We start from the raw sequence: 9506 nt of genomic DNA on the forward strand, positions 1-9506 counted from the left end.
CCCGACCCAGGAATCAAACCGTGGTCTCCCACATTGCAGGCAGATGTTTTATATATATTTTAATGTTACTCGAGAGTGGTTTTAAATGAAGATTCTTGGGTCCCACTCTCCAAGCTTGTGAGTTAGTATGTGGGGGCAGGGGGGGTGGGACCCAGGTGTTACTAACGTAAGTGGTCAACAGACAGCATTTTGAGACATTCTGAACTTGTGACTTGTTTGAGGGGGAAAAATTCATCTCTCCTATTTTTATTTTTTTTAACCATTCAATCACACAAAAGTGGAAACAGCCAGAAAAACTGTTTCAAGAAGGCAACTTATTTCCAAATTGTTCATCCCAGGTTAAAGGTAAACAACTGTCGATTCCCTTCCAAATAGTACATGTATTGGAGGGTGTTTTGCTTTCTCTCCTGATGGTTTCCTTCATGGAATTTCATGGTTCTGTGATGCCATGCGTTGGTGGTAGATTGGAACAGAAAGAGTGAACCCAAGGCAGTGAACCCAACAGAAAGCACCAGAACAGAGCTCAGGACTGGAATACTGATGCTGCATGGCCTAGGCACATATGCTGGGTTCATCACTTGAGTTCGCTGTGCTTATTTTACTAAGTCTGTAAAATAGGAAACTAATAATATCTAACTTATAGATTTGTTGTAAAAATTAATAATGGGACTTTGAAATAGTATGACTCAAAGTGCATTTTAATTAATCTTCGTCCAGCTGCCTTCCTCCCAAAAGGTTGGCCGTCATTGATCAAATAATGTGTCCTATCTCTTCTTCTCCCCAGGCAAAGATGCTGCATGTGATACAGAATGCAAATTATGAAAGGAAACATGGAACACTGGTCAAGCAAAATGTATTGCTCTGCCTGCAATTTCCCCTTCTCTACTTCAGATATTAAAAACTAATTCTCTAAGTTATTCATTGCTGGCAGAGATGATTAATTTAATCTTTATAGATAAAGTAAAATGTTTGGACGAAAGGAGCAAATACTCTGCTGAGGCTAATTGTAAGGCACATTCGGGTGAATAATTCATTGTGTGCAGTATAATGATATCATAGATGGTTAGCCAAGAACAAACATCAATTCTATAAAGAGAATTAAACTAAAACCAAGTCCATTTGGCAGCAGAGGACGAATATAGTCCTTATGGCCAATATGGATCTTGTTTTCATAAATCCTACCAGGACTCAGGAAGATTCCATTATTACCAATTTATGATAACCTATCATGTGTGCCTTTATTTCTCAGTATAAATTCTCCACATTAAGTAAAACATTTAAAGTCATCCCCTGGTGTTTAGAAATGTATTACAGCAAGACAGGCAATGGAAAAAAAATATCCCACGCTGCTACTAAGTTTGGTGGCTACAGGCATGTGACAATCTCCTTGAGCTTTCAGTTTCTTAGCACAGAAACAGGAAAGCAAACATCAGGTTGTTGCAAGAAAAACATGCTTTATTTAAAGCATCATTTCATGTAATGCCGGTCTCACAGCAAATATTTGATCAGAGAAAAATCTGGAGACAGATCAGCATATATGTGCATATGTATATATAAGTACATGTACATATTACAAATAACATTTCTATCTATTTATTCTCCTATCATCCAGCCAACTTCACATTTACCATTCAGCCCTGTTCATTCCTTTCTTCAAGGTATTTTCCTCTTCCTCTACATGTCTTATAATCCTCATCAACAAAAAGAATACAGATGGAAAGGTTCTATTTCTCATTAGTAGTTAAAAATGCAAATTATAACACCTTGGAAACTAGGATTTAAAAAAAAAATAACATGAGCTGATGTGGCGAAGATAAATCAGTTCCTTCGTAACCAATACAGTACAATCTTTTTGTAAAATAATATCTCAAAAGTAAGAGCCATAAATATGCTAATAACCCAGCCTCTCTTCTCTAAAAGTATATCCAAAGAAACAATCTACTGGAAACAAAAATTTAGTGGCACAGTTAATATCTTCATGTGTATTACACTGTATTTACATACATAAATGTAAAATACCAAAATTAAAATGAACAAACGGGCCACAGAAGGTTTGTGTTGTTTTTGACACAAACAACGGAATGTTACAAGCCATTGAAATGGTAATAACATAATATAAAAATATGCAAAACATGAATATTTATGACAATGTAAATACAAACGATAAGTGAATGTGTTAGTCATTCAGTCGTGTCCGACTGTCTGAGACTCCATGGACTGTAGCCCACCAGGCTCCTCTGTCTATGGCATTTCCCAGGCAAGATTATTGGAATGGGTAGCTGTTTCCTTTTCCAGGGAATCTTCCGGACCCAGGGATTGAACCGAGGTCTCCTGCATTGCAGGCAAATTCTTTACCATCTGAGCCACCAGGGAAGCCCTTTATGACTGTTTAAACTATTTATATGTGAAAGGTAAAACAAAAAATTTGAGCTTTCAATAGGTAGAATTATAAGCAATTTTTGCAATCACAACTTTTCAAAATTTTTAAATCTTGGCTTTTTCTTTATGGAAAAGTGAATTTTTATAAAAGTGTGATCTACTCTGCAAAGTCTTCGCAATGTACAGACAAAATATGCATTTTCTTCTCTTTCTAAAAATAGTACCATTTAGTTTTAATGCTTATTCTGGATCTTAATCTCTTCCTCGGAAAGCCTTTAAGCCCTTTGAGGACAAAGGTTCGGTAATTTCCACTTTAAAAATATCTTACAACATCGAGCTCAGGCTAAGAATTCAGTGAAGAAAAGTTGAAGAGAATTGTGAACAAATCCCTGGGTTGGAAATGGCTACCCACTCCAGTATTCTTGCCTGGAGAATTCCATGGACAGAGGAGCCTGGCGGGGTACAGTCCATAGGATCACAAAGAATCAGACACGACTGAAGCAACTTGGCACACACACACACACACACACAGATGAGTTACAAAAGTATTGCCAATACAATTAGATAAAAAATCGATATATTAATTGGGAACTGGTTAAGCAAATCAAAGCGATCAGTTCCTGAGATAGAATATGGGATGGAAATGCCTTTGGGGCTTGGTTCTCTAGACCCCTCCAGGTTCATCTTCCTGTTTCTGTTGAAGTCTGGTTTCACTAGCGCCTCATCTCCTGCAGCTGTTCTTTCTGTACTACACTCTTCCAGATGTACTCATGTTGTCGATTTTTTCCCAAACACCATTCATACAAGCCATCTGTGTATTGGATTTATGAAAGATCTGGCAAAATTGATAAACACACACACAATGGAAACTTTTGAGTATCGAATATTAGACACTGTTTGTATCAGCCAGGATCAAGTTAGGAAAACAGAAAATGCACTAGATATTCTAACAGAGAAAAATGGAATATAGGGAATAAAGAGGAATTGGAGGCAAGCAACTGAATGTACAAATGAACAATGGCCTATTTATATATGACAATATAACTCTCACCGTCAACCTCTGATAGCAATCAGCCGAGAATGATCAGGACTTAACCAATGACTGCCAGCTTCCCCATCTTTTTTTTTTTTTTTTTTAACCATCCCTTTTGGGGAGCATAGCCTAGCCTCAGCCAAATGTCCTTCCACAAACATTCACCTCAGACACCTTGCCTCCAGCTTGCCTGCCTCCAGCTTCTGTATTCCAACAACCTCCAATCAGAGCATGCCCCAAAGCTCCCTTTTTTTCTTCCACTCTAAAGATTTCCCACACTCCACACTGCCTTTGAGTCTCCGCCAAGTGCAAGTGATGACGACTGACTCTTGCTATGTAGAAAGCGCTGAATAATCAGTCTCTGTTTGCTCTTTGTTTGGGGTGTCCTTTATTTCCACAGTGAAATAAAAAGAGGTTACACTGAGCTGATACAAACATTACAAACACTGCAAGCAGTCACTACCCCTTAAGGCTGGAGGGGAAAAAAAAAATGGCTATCAGGACCTAGTAGCTCAGACCCAACAAGGTTGGGAGAGACCATGTGACTGATGCAGGCACATTAGTATCTGGGAGATGGTAGGGCTCACCTCAGAGCTGAGCCTGTTACTGAATCCAAGCTAGTTCTCCTCGCCCCAGAACAGGCCGCTGAATCCAAAAGATGAGGTGCTGAGGCAGGGAAGGGACTTTAATCAGGGAGCCGGCAACTAGCCCCTCAGAATAACTACCTTATCCAGGCCTGGATGCCAGGTTCTTCTATAGACCAAAGAGAAAGAAACAATGAGGAGCTGAAGTCAAAAGGCAGAATTGAGAGGGAGAGGCAGTGGGGAAGTAAAGTGAAAGGGTATCAGTCTTGGAAACATCGCCACGGGAATGGCCAACCTCTGGAACAGGTGTGTGGCTCTCTTCTCTTCCCAGGTGGGCAGGGACAGTCTCTCCCTTGAGCTAACCTAAGGCATGTTTAGGTTACAGTCCAGCGGAGGGGCAGGGTCCTCCAGGCAAGCCACTGAATATGGTTATAATCACGAAAGCAACGAAAAGCAAGTCAAAGAAAGTTTCCAGCATAGGTTGGAATTGGCTTCCTCCCTGCAGCAAGCCTTCTGGGGAAAGGATGCTGAGGCTCCAGTGCTCACACACCTGAGAAGGTGCAGTGAGGCTGGTTCTGGAAGTGCCAAAGGATACAGACAGAAGCCAGTGCCTGTGCTGTCTCTCCATGGGCTGAACAAAGGCACTTTAGTTTAGTCGAGCAGTTTAGTTTAGTTTACAGCCTAACAGAGTCTGACAAAGGATAGAGACTGAAGCAAGTGCCTTTACTGGAGTGAAGGTCTTAGTCAGGGGGATGCTTACAGAAACAGCAGATGGGCTCCGAGGACAAGAATAGCAAGCAAAGAGGAAGGAGCGTGTCCCAGGCTCATTCTGGCAATACCTAACTGACAAGGGAAAATGTACTTTGCGGCATCCAGGCATCAGCTTAGCAAAGCAGGGTATAGAAGGGCGACAAAGGAGACAATCACTTAGAATTAACATAGCGTGTGTGAGTCACTCAGTCATGTCTGACTCTTTGTGACCCCAAGGACTACAGTCCACCAGGCTCCTCTGTCCATGGCATTTTCCAGGCAAGAATACCGGAGTGGGTTGCCATTTCCTTCTCCAGGGCATCTTCCTGACCCAGGGATCAAACCTGGGTCTCCTGCATTGCAGACAAACTTTTTACCATCTGAGCCACCAGGGAAGTAATTAACATACTTCCATCTAAAAGAATTTTAACCACCCAAAACCCACCGTTTTGCTTTTTCCCCCCATTGTTGTTTTTGTTTTTGTTTTTTCCTGATAGCTTCCTGGGTCATCTTTATTTTCTCCAACCTCACAATAAACCTTTTCTTACTCTATATCCTTCTAAACCATGTCCTGGGAGACTCACCTTTTGCATCCTAAATCAGCCAGTGGTGGTATTTCACTGCACGAAAAGCCTTTGGCTCTATGGGAAAGTTAACCACTCCCTTGGGAGACAGAAACAGCTGCCACCACTAGGGATTTCTAAAAGGCTGTTTGTCCTTGTTGACCTTGTTATGCACATTTCCGTGATATCTGTGCATATGTGCTGGCAGATGCTAGGGTGACTGCGAGGTGATGTTTCTAGAAGGAGGTGGGCATCTTGCTGCATCTCACCATGGGAAAAGGCATGTTGACAAAGGTAAGTGCCAGAAGATTCGGTGGCTAGGGAGGCTGAAGGTAGGCAGACACAGAGAATGAAGTCAAGGTCCCGGAAATTTGGAGATTCCTTACCTACGGAAGAAAGTTTTCTTATATTTACTTTTTTAACTAATACACTTTCCAGAAGTAACATATGTTCATTGTAAACAACAAAACACTAAGTTACTAAGTGAAGAAATAAAAAGTCCTTCCTCATCCTCCACTATGTCCATCTCCCTGGTATGCCCACTCTTCACTGCTTACTGTGCAATCTTTTTGACTTTATGTGTGGTTCCCTCCCATACTGACTATGAGTTTGGCTACATGACTTGCTTGCCACTGAGATAATAGCAAATCTGACACAAGTAGGAAATTGACAAAGACTTCTGCAGTTATATTTGCCTCTCTTCCTGGGCACCCTAACGACCCCTGCCATTCCAGAAGGTACCCTGACATGAGTGTAAGCTCATTCTAGATGATTCGTCTTCAGCTGAGTGAGAACAACTTCCAAACTAACTCACCAAATCATGAGAACTATCAAATGCTTTGAGTAACTGAGCTTTGAAACGGTTGGTTGCAAAGTAAAAGTTAGCTCATAGAGTTCAGTCAGTCAGTTCAGTCGTGTTCGACTCTTTGCAACCCCATGGACCACAGCATGCCAGGCTTCCCTGTCCATCACCATCTCCTGGAGCTTGCTCAAACTCATGTCCATCGAGTTGGTGATACCATCCAAGCATCTCATCCTCTGTCATCCCCTTCTCCTCCTGCCTTCACTCTTTCCCAGTATCAGGCTATTTTCCAATGAGTTAGTTCTTCACATCAGGTGGCTAAAGTATTGGAGCTTCAGCATCAGTCCTTCCAATGAATATTCAGGACTGATCTCCTTTAGGATGGACTGGTTGGATCTCCTTGCAGTCCAAGTGACTCTCAAGAGTCTTCTCCAACACCAGTTTAAAACAATTTAAACAACAGTTTAAAAGCATCAGTTCTTTGGCACTCAGCTTTCTTTATAATCCAACTCTCACATCCATACATGATTACTAGGAAAATCATAGCTCTGACTAGAAAGATCTTTGTGGCAAAGTAATGTCTCTGCTTTTTAATATGCTGTCTAGTTTGGTCATAGCTTTTCTTCCAAGGAGCAAGTGTCTTTTAATTTAATGGCTGCAGTCACCATCTGCAGTGATTTTGGAGTCCAAGAATATAAAGTCTGACACTGTTTCCACTGTTTCCCCATCTATTTGCCATGAAGTGATGGGACTGGATGCCATGATCTTAGTTTTCTGAGTGTTGAGTTTTAAGCCAACTTTTTCACTCTCCTCTTCCACTTTCATCAGGAGGCCCTTCAGTTCCTCTTTATTTTCTGCCACAAGGGTGGTGTCTTCTCCGTATCTGAGGATAATGATATTTCTCCTGGCAATCTTTGATTCCAGCTTGTGCATCATCCAGCCTAGCATTTTGCATGATATACTCTGCACATAAGTTAAATAAGCAGCCTAACAGTATGCAGCCTTGACATACTCCTTTCCCAATTTTGAACCGGTCTGTTGTTCCATGTCTGGTTCTAACTGTTGCTTCTTGACCTGCATACACATTTTGCAGGAGGCAATTAAAATGGTCTTGTATTCCCATCTCTTTAAGAATTCTAATATTAAACTACTCTTGCATTTCTGAGATAAATGCTAATCATTCTATATTATTTTCAAATACATTGCTGTGATCTATTAGTGGTATTTTATTTGAGATATTGCACCTGTGTTCACAAATTAAATCATTCAATCGTGTTATTTTCTTATTCTCTCCTTATATGCACTTGATAAAAATAAAGATTGATACTAACTCCTTTATCCTTAATAGTCTAAAATCTGAAAATGATACCTAGGTAGAAGGTGTTGTTTGTTTGTGTCTGTTTACCTGGGTGTGTTTTGTTCTGCCAGTGGCCTAACTATACCAAACTCAGCCAAATCTTCTCATTTATCATCTATATCTATCAATCATATATATCTATATAGCTACCATTGCCTCCTCAGTTTGTGAGAATAGAACTTACTCAGAAGCAGTTGCTGAAATTCCTAGTTCTGTCTTCAATGCCTCTCAATTTCTTCTTATATCTTTCTCAGGTTTTTGAGGTAAAATTTGATAATGATAGTGAATACTTATAAGGCTCTTTATGTATAAGCACTGTTCTTGGTACTTTACGTGTATTAACTCAATTTATTCTTTATAACCACCCACTTCTGGTTAGAAAACTTACACAGGGAATTGGCCTAGCTACTGGAATACTAAGAAAGCAAAATGAGAACACTGAGGTACCTAGAGGTACATGGAGGTAAGAGCTGCGGCACGTGGCTACCGTCCCTATGTCTGGGGAATGTAGGAAGGTTGTCAGAACTGAGAAACTCCGTAGAATTGAGGTACAGAACTCTGAGCAAAGGCGCCATCTAAGTCACAAAGGGAGCGGAGGGGTCTTGGAAATGAGATGGTGCTCACTGTGCCAGTACAGGGAGGAGACGGGAGGAGCCTGTTCTGGGGGCGCCAAGAGAAGATAGAGACTAGGGCCAATCCTTCTTCCAGAATCACCTCTGTTGTTAGAATCTGGCGTCAGGAACGACAGGCAGACAGAACATTCCTACCACTGCTTCCTGCCTCTAAGTTGCGCTTTTGTGATCTCTATTGACATGACTTTACAGGAAACAAATGGAAGAAGGAAAATAAAGTTTGCGATGCCCTAGCCCCTAGCTTCACAAAGAAGAGCATTATAGGATATATTTGGGGTTTAAAGAAGAATAAAAGAGCTTAATGAGCACACGTTTTTAAAAATATTTTTTTCCAATATCACAACAGCTTGAAGTGCACACCTGGTATTCAGACCTAATCAGTCTGTTCCCAGAGTCTGTGTTCTCAACCATCGTACAATGCTGCCTCTCTGACTATAAAATTCTAGAATATACTTTGATTCTGTCTGCCAGGTTGCTAGCGTCTCTTGAACTGTGTCTTTCTTCCTATTCATCCCAGCTACAGAGTTTTATTTTAAACAGTCGATGACAGTTTTATTTAAAATTTTGAAAAGTTTATTATAGTAAGAACACTTAACATGCAGCTTACCCTCTTAAAATTTTAAGTGTACAACCCAGTGATGTTAACTATAGGCACAGTGCTGTACAGTAGGTCTCTAGAAATTATCTCGTATAACTGAAACTTTATACCCATTAAATGGCAACTCCCTATTTCCTCCTTCCCCAGCCCCTGGCAATCACCACTCTATACTCCCCTTCTCTGAGTATGACTACTTTAGATGACTGATATAAGTAAAGTCATGAAATATTTGTGCTTCTATGACTGGTTTATTTTGCTTAGATTAATGTCCTCAAATTTCATTCATGTCATTGGATATGGCAGAATTTCTTCTTTTTAAAGGTGACATAATATTCCATTTTGTATATAAACAACCTTTTCTCTTCCATCATCCATCAATGAGAATTTAAGGTGTTTCCACATCTTAGCTATTTGAAAAGTGTCACAATGAACACGAGAGTACTAACACATCTTTGAGATCCTGCTTTCGAGTCTTTTGGATAAACACTCAGAAGTGAGATCGCTGGATCCTATGGTAATTCTATTTTTAATTTTTTCAGGCTCTTGCATACTCTTTTCCGCTGCACCTGGACCAATTTTCAGTCTCATCAATAGTGTGCGCAGTGATGGACACAGTGGGGGAAAGGGGAGAGTGGGAGAGATGGAGAAAGTAGCGTCAACATAGATATATTATCAGTTGTAAGATGGACAGCTGGTGAGAATGTAGCACAGGGAGCCCAGCCTGGGGCTCTGTGGTGACCTGGAGGAATGGGATGAGTAGAGGAGATGGAGGCTGGGAAGGGATGGGATGTATGTATAATTATGGCTG

At 40.7% G+C, this 9506-nt stretch overlaps 1 long non-coding RNA gene across 2 annotated transcripts; it reads right to left on the reverse strand.

The window, feature by feature from the left end:
* Positions 1–446: 446 nt before the first annotated feature.
* LOC133255044 (uncharacterized) lies at positions 447–7978 on the reverse strand. 2 transcript variants are annotated; one of them, XR_009738844.1, is made up of 4 exons: positions 7653–7978; positions 5331–5695; positions 1629–1771; positions 447–793 (listed from the first exon to the last, which is right to left on the reverse strand). It is a non-coding gene; the product is annotated as an uncharacterized LOC133255044 (long non-coding RNA). The 2 variants fall into 2 exon arrangements; XR_009738845.1 differs by lacking the exon at positions 1629–1771.
* Between the last annotated feature and the right edge of the window lie 1528 nt (positions 7979–9506).

This window comes from Bos javanicus, chromosome 10, assembly GCF_032452875.1.
Source record: "Bos javanicus breed banteng chromosome 10, ARS-OSU_banteng_1.0, whole genome shotgun sequence".
NCBI lineage: Eukaryota > Metazoa > Chordata > Mammalia > Artiodactyla > Bovidae > Bos > Bos javanicus.